Source organism: Balaenoptera borealis (assembly GCF_965194805.1).
Source record: "Balaenoptera borealis genome assembly, chromosome: 4".
In the NCBI taxonomy this organism is placed as follows: Eukaryota; Metazoa; Chordata; class Mammalia; order Artiodactyla; family Balaenopteridae; genus Balaenoptera; species Balaenoptera borealis.
Window position 1 is genome coordinate 127,629,133 of NC_138861.1, and position 16,407 is coordinate 127,645,539.

General features: G+C 36.6%; 1 protein-coding gene across 6 annotated transcripts in view; it reads right to left on the reverse strand.

The window, feature by feature from the left end:
* Nucleotides 1-16,407, reverse strand: part of LOC309627590 (uncharacterized protein) — a 564,483-nt gene that overhangs the window by 63,750 nt on the left and 484,326 nt on the right. For 5 of the 6 annotated variants that reach the window (XR_014243827.1, XR_014243828.1, XR_014243829.1 and 2 more), the window contains one exon: nt 3,540-3,684. The gene's annotated coding sequence lies outside the window, so the exon portion shown is untranslated. Of the gene's footprint in view, nt 1-365; nt 3,685-16,407 lie in introns of all 6 variants that reach the window. The other variant, XM_082389723.1, reaches the window with a different exon arrangement.

Consider the following 16,407-nt stretch of genomic DNA (forward strand, 5'->3'; position numbering starts at 1 on the left):
AGGCCCGTGTACCGCGATGAAGAGTGGCCCCCGCTTGCCACAACTAGAGAAAGCCCTCGCACAGAAACGAAGACCCAACACAGCCAAAAATAAAAAAATAAAATTAATTAATTAATTAAAAAAAATACAAGGCACATATATTTTTATACATGGAGATATACATATATTTCTTTCTACGTAGGAAAGAATCTAATAGCTAACATTTTGAAGCTGACACATATAGGATCTCTTACGTATCAATCATTGTTCTAAGCATATTTTCACACATTTTCAGGTTTTCAGGAAAACTTTGCAACACTTAACACACAGTGTGAGGAGTAAAAGCAACACTTGTAAAAAGCTATCCACAAAAACTAAACCCTCACAGGCTGTTCAGATGTCAAAGCAGTGATTTTTCTTCAGGGCCAGCAAAACCATGGATTAAGCCATTGCATGTCTCTGGAAGGTAGGGTCTGTCATGAGGAGCAGACGTGCAGGAAACACTTCACAAGGACCACCTCCCCTGTGTGTTGCACACACTTCCACACAGCAAGTCCTTACTCCTGGAAGGCAGAGTCCATCAGACTGGCACGGTGGTGGCAGCATGGTCACACCTGAAGTGCAGCTTCAGAAAGGTGAGCTTCATTCATCAGATTATTACAGGGACCCAGTAAACGCCTCTAATCCTCAAGAATGTAGAAAATAACCGTTACCCCTCTTTCCCTCTTTTCCTCAAAAAGTAAGTGAACTATGTGACACTTTTTGGTTATGAAAATTTCAAAGTAATAATTTGAAAGGTACAGGATACTTCAAATAATTCTTCTGCATGTTTTGATCCATTTCCCTACGGTCAAAATATTATAATGCACACAGAGACATAGCATAGAGCTGATCATTACTAATAATATCAACCATATTTTAAAATTATGAACGTACAAATGTTTAAATAATTTTAATAGCAATTAATAAAAATAAAAGCAAGATATGTACAAATCCACTAACCTTTTGGTGGCTATCATTTAAAAGATTTCTTATTAGTAAATTTAATTATGTAAAATTTTACATGAATATCTTAAAATATATATTGAGGTCAAATTATTTGCCTTGCTTGAAAGTAAACTCAAATATTCATTTTCTGTTGACTTCTCATTCTGACAACTGTCTATCAACTTATTGTCTATTCATTATTTAAATTAAAAGTAAAATAAAATGAAAAATCCCATAATAAGAATTACTTCTCAATAAAATATCTAATTTCCATCAAGAAAATATAGGTGAATACAATTTTAGAAACTTATGGACACTAACTTCCTATCTTTTCATTTAAAAAAATCAATTCTACTGTAATTTGAGAATAAATCTTCATCAGTCTATTGCTTCACAACTTATTCTATTTATACCATCAAGAGTAGCTAGACTAACTTTCAGCAATGCAGTTCGGCATTCTCTGCCGAACATAATTCAACTATGGAGAAGGAAAATTCAGCCATGGTCTTGGAAAAAAATGATGACTTTTGATTTCTTAGGATAAAAATGTGCTTTTTTAAAAAACTAATTTTTAAAATCTCCTTCCTTTATAGTTAACTCAAGTTCTACTTAAATCTATTACAGTCTTCTGCCCAATCATTATACTAAGAATTGTTTTCTCTTCAAATACTTCCTGCAAAGCTATTTCTGAATCCATTTCAATGCTGATTTACCACAGAGAAGGAATCATACTGACTTTGCTGCTGAGTAAAAGAAAAGGGAAAAGTGAGCATATAAGTCACCACTTACTAACTGAGCTTCTAATATGGGCCAGGCACTCAGCTACCTGTTTCTTTCCAAGACATATGAAAAGTCCACTCTGTTTTAGAAAACTTGGAAGTAAATTACATGAAATCAGAAGATCAAGATTAGGCAAGGGTGAAAATAATGGGAAATGTTTAATTACTCTTTAAGTAAACAAAAAAATCATCTCTCTTTAAGGTTGTATTTGATCTATCATTGCAGTTATTGGCATACTCCTGATATAAACTGGTTTTGCTTTCAGAGAAGCACAATTATTGGAGAAGATGTTTGTATTAGAGGAAAAAAAAAAACAACCAAAAACAGGTAATAACACCGAAAATTGTACCTTAGAAAAACAGACCTGGGAAGAAGGGAACAATCTAGTTGCCCTATTGGCTGCAGTGTCCATCAATTAAATTGCTGCTTATCTACCTGAGGGAGAAACATTTGTTAAATGCTACACCTGGATCAAAGGTGAAATTTTCAGATTCTGGAAAAATAAATTGGTGTGCCTGTATATATTATTTCCCTATTTTTAATAAATGCGTATATTTCAGTACAATAAGCATCCTGCCCTGCTGCTGTTCAGTGCCTTTTGCACACTTTGGAGATATCATCATAAGTTTTGTGAGACTGATATGCAGTCTAAAAGTAAGTGTTTCAAATAATTTTTGAAAGGCAACCTCCAGCAATATACACTGAGCACTCACAATTAGCTCCACACCCTCAGAACCTCTGATAAATGACTCCTATTCTCACATATAAAAAACTTATTTATAGTATCTACCAAATTCTTTCAACTCTTTGGGTCAAAACTAAAATGTATATGCTTCAACTTAGCTTTCATTTGAAAAAATTACTTTAGCTGAGTGTCTTGAGAAAAAAATTGATGGAGAATTTAAAGGAGAGCACATAAATTAGAAAAAAAGAGATCCTCACTACACACATAATAAGTAAATATCTTATACAAATATACACAGATTCCAATTTCCCTAGAATTTATGATGTTTGCAAGTTTTCATCATCCTTTTTGCCAAGAATTTAAAATTTAAAAAATATACAGACAGGTAGCTTTAGATTTTAATTAGCTTTAGAAAATGGTAAAAACTTTATACCAAAAAGTTCATTCATTAAAAATGTTTTTGGCTCCATATATTCAGGATTCCATGACTGATACTAGCTTAGGGATGGGGTAGCAATAATAACTGAGATATCAACAATAACCCCAGGAACACATTCTCATGGGGGGAAAAGAATTATATAAAAGTCCCTCCATTTCATATTTACTGATTTTAGAATGTGATAGGAATAATGATCTGACTATGAAAACAGAATCTGGAGATACCTAGTTAAGATGCTTCTGTTCTATATGTCCACAGTTGAACACACCTTCTCTAATCTAAACACTTAGCACTAACAGAAACAAAAAATTTTTTTAAGGTATAGCCTCTTAAAAATAAGATAAACATCTTCTTGGGGAAGAAACAAGACAGAAACCCGAGCAACGTTTTGGCTGAAGATAAATGCCTGCTGAACTAGGGAGCTTGGTCAGACAGCATTGCTCTACAATTTTGGCTACTGAGGGCAAAGGAAACTGAAGTGTTCTGTAGTCAAACTGGGAAGGAGATCTTGGTGCTCTACTTAGAGCCACTGGCTTCAGTGGGTTTCCTTTGCTAGTGAAAGGAGGGGAGCAAAGAAAAAATACATGTTGCTAACACAGCCTGTGCTGTTTTTGTTGGTTTGTTTTATCAATAAGAGAGCATTGGGAGGTAGGAAAATATAGATATTACCTTCTGACTGAGAACTGAAACAAGCTGCCTGCCGCTGCATGGACCACTCTAAACTCATTGTAGGTTGTCCCAATTTCAGTGCTGTGCCAGATGAGTTCTTTTTGCTACAGCAGATAACAATGTTTCAGGTATGTGGCCATTGATCCTACAGAAAAAGAGGATCAGAAACAGTTGCAACTCCGTGGAGAAAAACAAGAGTATATTTTGTGGGGGTTTTTTCTTTATAAATTATTTTTATTATTTTTAATTTTTTTATTTTTTTAACATCTTTATTGGAGTATGATTGCTTTACAATGGTGTGTTAGTTTATGCTGTACAACAAAGTGAATCAACTATACGTATACATATATCCCCATATCCCCTCCCTCTTGCGTCTCCCTCCCACCCTCCCTATCCCACCCCTCTAGGTGGTCACAAAGCACAGAGCTGACCTCCCTGTGCTATGTGGCTGCTTCCCACTAGCTATCTATTTAACATTTGGTAGTGTACATATGTCAATGCTACTCTCTCACTTCGTCCCAGCTTACCCTTACCCCTCCCCGTGTCCTCAAGTCTTTTCTCTACATCTGCATCTTTATTCCTATCCTGCCCCTAGGTTCATCAGAACCATTTTGTTTTTTTTAGATTCCATATTATATGTGTTAGCATAAGGTATATGTTTTTCTCTTTCTGACCTACTTCACTCTGTATGACAGACTCTAGGTCCATCCACCTCATTACAAATAACTCAATTTCGTTTCTTTTTATGGCTGAGTAATATTCTATTATATAATCCAAAAAATGGGCGGAAGACCTAAATAGATATTTCTCCAGAGGAGATATACAGACTGCCAACAAACACATGAAAGGATACTCAACATCACTAATAATTAGAGAAATGCAAATCAAAACCACAATGAGGTATCACCTCACACCGGTCAGAACGGCCATCATCAAAAGGGAACCCCCTTGCACTGTCGGTGGGAATGTAAATTAATACAGCCACTGTGGAGAACAGTATGGAGGTTCCTTAAAAAACTAAAAATAGAACTACCATACGACCCAGTAATCCCACTACTGTGCATATACCCTGAGAAAACCATTAATTTAAAAAGAGGCATGTACCACGATGTTTATTGCAACACTTTACAAAAAGCCAGGACATGGAAGCAACCTAAGAGTACATATTGACAGGCTTACTCCAAGCCAATGTTAACTCGTCCACCTCTTGCCATTATATGGTTCAAAGAGACCTGTGACAGTCAGATATAGTACAAAATTTCACATCATTCCATGATACTGATAATATGCACATAATTAAACCACTTAAGCAAGAAACAATTACATTGGAAGCTTTGGTAAGACACACGTAATCCAATGAGTGGAAGATAAAGCCTGTAAAGATTCAGGTTTCTGCCATTTCAGTAACATTTTTAGAGTTCTAGTGGTCAGAGACATGCTGGACATCCACTAAGAAATAAAAGACAAATTATTGCATCTTGTGATCCAAAAAAGGAAGCCCAACACCTGATCTGCCTCTTTAGGATCCAAAGGCAGTGTATTCTACACTTGGGAATAATGCTTTGACCATTATGCCTAGTCACATGGAAGGCTGCCAGATTTATGTGGCACTCAGAGTAAGAATGGGCTCTGCAGCAGGTCAAGGCTATAGTATAAGAGCTGTCACTTGACTCATTGTCCTGGCATCTTATGGTGCTGGAGGTTTCAGTGGTGAAAAAAGATAAAGTGTGAAGTTTAAGGGAGACTCATAATCAAGCCCTTGGGTTGTGGAGCAAAACCATGTCATTTTCAAGAGGGAATTATATACCTTTGAAAAAACAGCTCCTGGGAATTCCCTGGCATTCCACTGGTTAGGACTCCGCACTTTCAAGGGCCTGGGTTTGGTCCTAGGTCAGGGAACTCAGATCCCACAAGCCGCATGGCACAGCCAAAAAAATTTAAAAGAAAAGTAAAAAACAGCTCCTGGTGTGCCACTGGAACCTGATAGAACACTTGACCATTGGCTATGATGTGATGCTGCATATGAGCCATCCAATATCCAGACCCAACAAGTCATAAAGTTAGGGATGGCCAGGAACAATTCGTCATAAATTGGAAATGGTACAGCCATGACTGAGCCTGAGAAAGACAACAGAGTAGGAGTAAGCTATGTTATCTCATGGCCCACTTCATCTATCACAGTCGTACCAGCACTACTCATTCAGGTCACACTTATGACCTCGTGAGTTGGGGTCCTTTATGACCAGCTGACAAAAGTGGAAAAATCTGAGTTTGTCTGGTCAAAAATCAGCTTGGGATGTGTGTGCATTCTGAAAATGGGCTGCAGCTGCACTACAGCCCCACTACTAGAGCCTGAAGAATGATTAGGAATGTTGATCTTCCCACTGGGAAAGTATATGTGCTCATCTACTTTGTGTGGAAAACGTATCTCAATGTTAGAATATATAAAGGTATATAAGCAGTGATGAATTGCTTTACTGGTTGGTCAAGGACCCAGAAGTAGAAATATTTGAATATGGAGGCTAAAAAAGTATAGGCAACAGGTGTATGATAAATCTATGGGAGTGGACACCAGTGAGATATTTAGAACTACTTGTTACTTCCCCCAGGAAATTTTGAACCCAGAAGAGGTTTACTTCAACAATAAAGTACACAGGAGGGAGGAACCAAGATGGCGGAGTAGAAGGACGTGCTCTCACTCCCTCTTGCGAGAACACCAGAATCACACACTAGCTGCTGGACAATCATCGACAGGAAGATACTGGAACTCACCAAAAAAGATACCCCACATCCAAAGACAAAGGAGAAGCCACAATGAGACGGTAGGAGGGGTGCAATCACAGCAAAATCAAATCCCATAACTGCTGGGTGGGTGACTCACAGACTGGAGAACACTTATACCACAGAAGTCCGCCCACTGGAGTGAAGGTTCTGAGCCCCACGTCAGGCTTCCCACCCTGGGGGTCCGGCAACGGGAGGAGGAATTCCTAGAGAATCAGACTTTGAGGCCTAGTGGGATTTGATTGCAGGACTTCGACAGGACTGGGGGAAACAGAGATTCCATTCTTGGAGGGCACAAACAAAGTAGTGTGTGCATCGGGACCCAGGGGAAGGAGCATTGACCCCAGGGGAGACTGAACCAGACCTACCTGCTAGTGTTGGAGGGTCTCCCGCAGAGGCGGGGGGTGGCTGTGGCTCATCGTGGGGACAAGGACACGGGCAGCAGAAGTTCTGGGAAGTACTCCTTGGCGTGAGCCCTCCGAGAGTCTGTCATTAGCCCCACCAAAGAGCCCAGGTAGGCTCCAGTGTTGGGTTGCCTCAGGCCAAACAACCAACAGGGAGGGAACCCAACCCCACCCATCAACAGTCAAGTGGATTAAAGTTTTACTGAGCTCTGCCCACCAGAGCAACACCCAGCTCTACCCATCACCAGTCCCTCCCATCAGGAAACTTACACAAGCCTCTTAGATAGCCTCATCCACCAGGGGGCAGACAGCAGAAGCAAGAAGAACTACAATCCTGCAGCCTGTGGAACAAAAAACACATTCACAGAAAGATAGACAAGATGAAAAGGCAGAGGGCTATGTACCAGATGAAGGAACAAGACAAAACCCCAGAAAAACAACTAAATGAAGTGGAGATAGGCAACCTTCCAGAAAAAGAATTCAGAATAATGATAGTGAAGACAATCCAGGACCTCGGAAAAAGAATGGAGGCAAAGATTGAGAAGATGCAAGAAATGTTTAACAAAGACCTAGAAGAATTAAAGAACAAACAAACAGAGATGAACAATACAATAACTGAAATGAAAACTACACTAGAAGGAATCAATAGCAGAATAACTGAGGCAGAAGAACGGATAAGTGACCTGGAAGACAGAATGGTGGAATTCACTGTTGCAGAACAGAATAAAGAAAAAAGAAAGAAAAGAAATGAAGACAGCCTAAGAGACCTCTGGGACAACATTAAACGCAACAACGTTCGCATTACAGGGGTCCCAAAAGGAGAAGAGAGAGAGAAAGGATCTGAGAAAATATTTGAAGAGATTATAGTCAAAAACTTCCCTAACATGGGAAAGGAAATAGCCACCAAGTCCAGAAAGCGCAGCGAGTCCCGTACAGGATAAACCCAAGGAGAAACAGGCCGAGACACATAGTAATCAAATTGGCAAAAATTAAAGACAAAGAAAAATTATTGAAAGTAGCAAGCGAAAAACGACAAATAACATACAAGGGAACTCCCATAAGGTTAACAGCTGATTTCTCAGCAGAAACTCTACAAGCCAGAAGGGAGTGGCATGATATACTTAAAGTGATGAACGGGAAGAACCTACAACCAAGATTACTCTACCCGGCAAGGATCTCATTCAGATTCGATGGAGAAATCAAAAGCTTTACAGACAAGCAAAAGATAAGAGAATTCAGCACCTCCAAACCAGCTCTACAACATATGCTAAAGGAACTTCTCTAAGTGGGAAACACAAGAGAAGAAAAGGACCTGCAAAAACAAACCCAAAACAATTAAGAAAATGGTCATAGGAACATACATATCGATAATTACCTTAAACGTGAATGGATTAAATGCTCCAACCAAAAGACACAGGCTTGCTGAATGGATACAAAAACAAGACCCATATATATATGCTGCCTACAAGAGACCCACTTCAGACCTAGGGACACATACAGACTGAAAGTGAGGGGGTGGAAAAAGATATTCCATGCAAATGGAAATCAAAAGAAAGCTGAAGTAGCAATACTCATATCAGAAAAAATGGACTTTAAAATAAAGAATATTACAAGAGACAAGGAAGGACACTACATAACGATCAAGGGATCAATCCAAGAAGAAGATATAACAATTATAAATATATACTCACCCAACATAGGAGCACCTCAATACATAAGGCAACTGCTAACAGCTATAAAAGAAGAATACGACAGTAACTCAATAATAGTGGGGGACTTTAACACCTCACTTACACCATGGACAGATCATCCAAAATGAAAATAAATAAGGAAACACAAGTTTTAAATGACACAATAGACCAGATAGATTTAATTGATATTTATAGGACATTCCATCCAAAAACAGCAGATTACACTTTCTTCTCAAGTGCACACGGAACATTCTCCAGGATATATCACATCTTGGGCCACAAATCAAGCCTCAGTAAATTTAAGAAAATTGAAATCATATCAGGCATCTTTTCTGACCACAACGCTATGAGATTAGAAATGAATAACAGGGGAAAAAATGTAAAAAACACAAACACATGGAGGGTAAACAATACATTACTAAATAAGCAAGAGATCACTGAAGAAATCAAAGAGGAAATCAAAAAATACCTAGAGACAAATGACAATGAAAACACGATGATCCAAAACCTATGGGATGCAGTGAAAGTAGTTCTAAGAGGGAAGTTTATAGCTAGACAAGCCTACCTCAAGAAACAAGAAAAATCTCAAGTAAACAATCTAACCTTACACCTAAAGGAACTAGAGAAAGAAGAACAAACAAAACCCAAAGTTAGCAGAAGGAAAGAAATCATCAAGATCAGAGCAGAAATAAATGAAATAGAAACAAAGAAAACAATAGCAAAGATCAATAAAACTAAAAGCTGGTTCTTTGAGAAGATAAACAAAACTGATAAACCATTAGCCAGACTCATCAAGAAAAAGAGGGAGAGGACTCAAATCAATAAAATTAGAAATGAAAAAGGAGAAGTTACAACAGACACCGCAGAAATACAAAGCATCCTAAGAGACTGCCACAAGCAACTCTATGCCAACAAAATGGAAAACCTGGAAGAAATGGACAAATTCTTAGAAAGGTATAACCTTCCAAGACTGAACCAGGAAGAAATAGAAAATATGAACAGACCAATCACAAGCACTGAATTTGAAAGTGTGATTAAAAATCTTCCAACAAAAAAAAGTCCAGAACCAGATGGCTTCACAGGTGAATTCTATCAAACATTTAGAGAAGAGCTGACACTCATCCTTCTCAAACTCTTCCAAAAAATTGCAGAGGAAGGAACACTCCCAAATTCATTCTATGAGGCCACCATCACCCTGATACCAAAACCAGACAAAGATACTACAAGAAAAGAAAATTACAGACCAATATCACTGATGAATATAGATGTAAAAATCCTCAACACATTACTAGCAAACAGAATCCAACAACACATTAAAAGGATCATACACCACGATCAAGTGGGATTTATCCTAGGGATGCAAGGGTTCTTCAATATACGCAAATCAATCAATGTGATACACCATATTAACAAATTGAAGAAGAAAAACCATATGATCATCTCAATAGATGCAGAAAAAGCTTTTGACAAAATTCAACACCCATTTATGATAAAAACTCTCCAGAAAGTGGGCATAGAGGGAACCTACCTCAACATAATAAAGGCCATATATGACAAACCCACAGCAAACATCATTTTCAATGGTGAAAAACTCAAACCATTTCCTCTAAGATCAGGAAATAGACAAGGATGTCCACTCTCACCACTATTATTCAACATTGTTTTGGAAGTCCTAGCCACGGCAATCAGAGAAGAAAAAGAAATAAAAGGAATACAAATTGGAAAAGAAGTGGAACTGTCACTGTTTGCAGATGACATGATACTATACATAGAGAATCCTAAAAACGCCACCAGAAAACTACTAGAGTTAATCAATGAATTTGGTAAAGTTGCAGGATAGAAAATTAATGCACAGAAATCTCTTGCATTCCTATACACTAATGATGAAAAACCTGAAAGAGAAATTAAGGAAACACTCTCATTTACCATTGCAACAAAAAGAATAAAATACCTGGGAACAAACCTACCTAGGGAGACAAAAGACTTGTATGCAGAAAACTATAAGACACTGATGAAAGAAATTAAAGATGATACCAACAGATGGAGAGATATACCATGTTTTTGGATTGGAAGAATCAATATTGTGAAAATGACTATATTACCCAAAGCAATTTACAGATTCAATGCAATCCCTATCAAATTACCATTGGCATTTTTTATGGAACTAGAACAAAAAATCTTAAAATTTGTATGGAGACACAAAAGACCCTGAATAGCCAAAGCAGTCTTGAGGGAAAAAAATGGAGTTGGAGGAATCAGACTTCCTGACTTCAGACTATACTACAAAGCTACAGTAATCAAGACAATATGGTACTGGCACAAAAACAGAAACATAGATCAATGGAACAAGACAGAAAGCCCAGACATAAACCCATGCACCTATGGTCAACTAATGTATGACAAAGGAGGCAAGGATATACAATGGAGAAAAGACAGCCTCTTCAATAAGTGGTGCTGAGAAAACTGGACAGCTACATGTCAAAGAATGAAATTAGAACACTCCCTAACACCATACACAAAAATAAACTCAAAATGGATTCGAGAACTAAATGTAAAGCCAGACACTATAGAACTCTTAGAGGAAAACATAGGAAGAACACTCTTTGACATAAATCACAGCAAGAACTTTTTTGATCCACCTCCTAGAGTAATGGAAATAAAAACAAAAATAAACAAATGGCACCTAATGAAACTTAAAAGGTTTTGCACAGCAAAGGAAACCATAAACAAGATGAAAAGACAACCCTCAGAATTGGAGAAAATATTTGCAAACGAATCAATGGACAAAGGATTCATATCCAAAATATATAAACAGCTCATGCAGCTCAATATTAAAAAAACAAAAAACCCAATCCAAAAATGGGCAGAAGACCTAAATAGACACTTCTCCAAAGAAGACATACAGATGGCCAAGAGGCACATGAAAAGCTGCTCAACATCACTAAATATTAGAGAAATGAAAATGAAAACTACAACGAGGTATCACCTCACACCAGTTAGAATGGGCATCATCAGAAAATCTACAAACAACAAATGCTGGAGAGGGTGTGGAGAAAAGGGAACCCTCTTGCACTGTTGGTGGGAATGTAAATTGATACAGGCACTATGGAGAACAGTGTGGAGGTTCCCTAAAAAACTAAAAATAGAATTACCATATGATCCAGCAATCCCACTACTGGGCATATACCCAGAGAAAACCATAATTCAAAGAGACACATGCACCCCAGTATTCATTGCAGCACTATTTACAATAGCCAGGTCATGGAAGCAACCTAAATGCCCATTGACAGACGAATGGATAAAGAAGATGTGGTACATATATACAATGGAATATTACTCAGCCATAAAAAGGAACGAAATTGAGTCATTTGTTGAGACGTGGATGGATCTAGAGACTGTCATACAGAGTGAAGTAAGTCAGAAAGAGAAAAACAAATATCGTATATTAACGCATGTATGTGGAACCTAGAAAAATAGTACAGATGAACCGGTTTGCAGGGCAGAAGTTGAGACACAGATGTAGAGAACAAAAGTATGGACACCAAGGGGGGAAAGACACAGGGGGTGGGGATGGGGGTGTGCTGAATTGGGCGATTGGGATTGACATGTATACACTGATGTGTACAAAATTGATGACTAATAAGAACCTGCTGTATAAAAAAATAAATAAAATTAAATTTAAAAATTAAAAAAAAACGAATACTAAACTTTCTTTGGATTATTTGTATGGAATTACGTTAATATAAATGTTTCAGACATTATATGAAATTCCTAAAAATCTTATATGTACTGGTATAATGTTATAAGTCATAATTCTAGTTATTACTTTAAAATGTGTATCTCAGAAATAACTAAATTTCCTTGTCAATTGCATTATTATGAACTTTCATCAAATCTTTAACCGTGGTCATTTTTAAGTCTTTTGTCATTTACAGACAGTTCTGGGTGTACTCTGATGCTTTTGCAAAAATGTTCCAATAAAAGGGTTTCATCTTCAAGGAATTCATGGAAAAGACTCTGACAAGTACAGGTTTCTTGTAACTGACTGTACTGCTGAACTGAATGAATAAGCATTTTCAGAACTCTAATGGAAAACTGATGAATTCATAAAAGTGCTAACAAAAGATCAAGATGAAAAAAAAATTAATTACAGGGGACTGAGTGAACTGATGAGGATATTATAATTTTTGTGACTTTCTGTTTGAATACAAAAAAAATGTGATGTAAAAAAAAAAACAACAATAAAGTAGACAGACTAACTCTATTTGTTGTCTTTTGTTAGTCACTGTCATCAGACATCAGAGTATTGGCAAATGGATACAGCAACAGAGTGGCCATGGTGGCCAGGATGGAGACTAGACATGGGTCTGTCAGTGTGGTCTCTCACTCACCAAGGCTGATCTAGCTACTGGTGATACCAAATGTCCAACGTGCTAGCAAAAGAGATCAAAACTGAGACACCAATATGACACCAAGTTTTTCAAAATCCAAAGAGCTACTTGGTAGAAAGTTGACTACATTAGACCCCTTCAAACACAGAAGGGGCAGTAATTCATAGTAACTGGAATTGATATATATTTTTGCCTTTCCTACCCACAGGGCTTCAGCCAGCAGAGGGCGTGCTTGACCCACCAACACTAAGTCACTAATTGGTGTGATACATAAATCTGGAAACCAAGAGGATGTAGTAGGAGTGGTCCCTTTTAACATGACCGATTTGGGAGAGTCTATACTTCCTCTTGCTGTGACTCTTGGTTCTGTAGGTTTAGAAGTTTTGGATCGAAGAAAGGGGAGATGACACCAAATGACACAGCAAATATGTCATTATATTTTAAACTAGATTTACCACCCAGTTGCCATTATAACTTAAACAAATCTCTGTGTCAGAGTATGTTTTTTAGGGAAACTGACCAGCTAAAATCCCCTCCTCGGCGAGGCTTTCCTACTATATTTAAAATGATACCTCCAACAACCCCTAATCCTTTTCCCTGCTGAATTTTTCTCTGTAACCCAATATCTAATCAAGCTATTTACATTATTATTTTGTTTATTAAAACAGGTGGGTAGGGAGTGTTGTCTATTTTTTCATTCCTCCATCCCAAGGTTTCTGTTTCAGTTAACAATTGCCACAATAGTGCTGCATAACTAACTCAAAACTCAATGACTTCAAATAATAATCATTTTTTCACTCATGGTTATGCAGGTTAGTGATGAGCCTATTTCATGCCTCAGGTCTGTATACACACAGGAGCAGTTAAATATGTCATCATTCAGAGTCTTTTGATTTGCTGTTGCGTAGTAACACTCTTCAAATATGTTATCTCATCTGTAATTTTTATCTCTTCTTTAATACATATTTTATAAAAATTACACTATTTTCATAAACTTACCAAATTGATGCATCTAATTTTGACATTTAACCAAAAAAGTGCTACCTTTGATCATAACTAAAATGTAGAGTATGAAATATCATATGCCTTGAAGTTTCTTCTTTATCTACTATTCACCAAATAAGGTTCATGGATTTTGAGTACATAAAGATCACAAGACATCACTGTCAACTATTTTATACCTATAGTCCCTATATTGTGATTTTAGGAAACTGCTTCTGAAAGAAAATTTTAAGAATGCTTTTTTGTTTTATCTCAATGCACAAAGATTTTACTTATGAACATTTTCATATATTTATATGCAAATAGTATCCTTCTTTGATGTTTTACTTCTGAAGGCACAGATGACATGTTTTGCCTCAGGCATTTCATTCCCATTATGAGCTTTATGGAAACAGACAATATATTGTAGTACTTCTAAAGAATTCTCGTAAAAAACAACATGGTAAGCCTCTTCCTGTTTACCAAACTGATGTAAAAAAAAAAACACTTAAAAAAAAATCCGTTATTAGAAAATTAATGTGAAAGATTTATGGACTAGTAGATGTATTTTAATAAGATATGTTAAATTGGGGGATATATTGATCCCTGAACAAAGGATATAGCGAGAAATACTATAGTTTTAAAAATAGTATGCTTTTAAAAAGCTGATTTGACTCTTTAATAAAAGGAATGGAATTTAAGGCAATTAATACATTTATATCCATATGTATATCATATTTATATATGTGTAGATATCTACCCACATACAACAATATACATGCATATACATGTTCTATATGGGTTACACTTGGCAAAAATACAAAACTATCTTACTTTTCAAGGCTAATTTAATATCATCATGAAATTGATTTTCATTATCCACAAGTTTGTATATAATTATGGTGTCATTTTTAGTTAAAAAATAAGCATTACTTGAATTTTAATTTAAAAATAACATATTGAGGGGACTTCCCTGGTGGTCCAGTGGTTGGGAATTGGTCTTGCAATGCAGGGGATGCTGGTTCGATCCCTGGTCGGGGAGCTGAGATCCCACATGCTGCAGGACAACTAAGCCCATGCCTCAACTAATGAGCCTGGGTACTCTAGAGACCGTGCACTGCAACTAAGACCTGATACAGCAAATAAATAAATAAATATTAAAAAAAAAAGATACTGTTAAGCTCCATTAAAAAAAATAAAATAAAATAACATATTGATACTTTTGATACTTTGTTGCTTATTAAACTTTGTGACTTTTTAACCTTAACCAGAATTGATTATTATTTTATCATTCAATCTTTAGAAGACTTAGTATTACAAAAATAAAAATACATATTAAAACAAACATAGGGGCTTCCCTGATGGCGCAGTGGTTGGAAGTCTGCCTGCCAATGCAGGGGACACGGGTTCGAGCCCTGGTCTGGGAAGATCCCACATGCCGCGGAGCGGCTAGGCCCGTGAGCCACAATTGCTGAGCCTGCGCGTCTGGAGCCTGTGCTCCGCAACAAGAGAGGTCGCGATGGTGAGAGGTCCGCACACCGCGATGAAGAGTGGCCCCCACTTGCCGCAACTAGAGAAAGCCCTCGCACAGAAACGAAGACCCAACACAGCCATAAAATAAAAATAAATAAATAAATAAAGTAATATTTTAAAAAAAAAAAACATAGTTAATTCTTTTCCAAAAGGTTGTATTGTATATTAAGAATTAAACACTAATATACCAACATATATGAAAATAAAAATGATAGAAGCAATAATGGAAACTAACAAGGAAAAATATCTGTGGGATCAGGAAATAATGCATCAAGCACATGCACAAAGAGTTTGATCCTATAGTATCAAAAATGTTTAGGGAGGTATCAACAAAGAAACTATATTTAAGAAGATTTGAGGAAAAAAAAGGAAGGCAGTGAGGAAAATTACTCTGTAAAATAACATCTCTTTTTATTAATACAAGGTATTTAGCATTTACACTGATAATGAGAAGAAACAAATATCTTAGAGATATATATGAGAGAGAGAGAAAGAGAGAGGGTGGGGGGCGGAGGGAGAGATCTGTTCTTTCTAACCTTAGAAATTACTCTTTGCCTCACTAATGGATGACATGGGTACATCTCTACAAATGTGCAAGTAAAATCTCACACCATTTATTTGTCTAGTGTATAAAAGTAACACATTGCCTAAAAAATCTTTAATATGGTAGAGTGACATTAGAATTATTGTTATAAAAAAGAGAAACTTTCCCCAAAATCCAAGACTCTAATAGCCCTAGAATCAATACCAACTTAATATCTGAATAAAATGTGTTATCTTTGTAGTTATGTATAAAATATACACACACATACACACCAAACACACACATATGCATTCACTACAATATACATTTTTCACAAAGCGTAGAGAAAATTCTAATTATACTGTTATTAGCTTATATTTGTTTCAAACAAAAATGTTAAACACTTAGCTAGTTAAAATTTATTATGTTATTAAGATTTTTCTAACCATTTTGTACATATCTACTTGTTTGATAGCCTTAGGTCAGGTTTTAAAACTACATGTATATTCATAACTACAATTTTATTTGTCATGATAAAAAAACTTATGAAATTAATTTTTATTA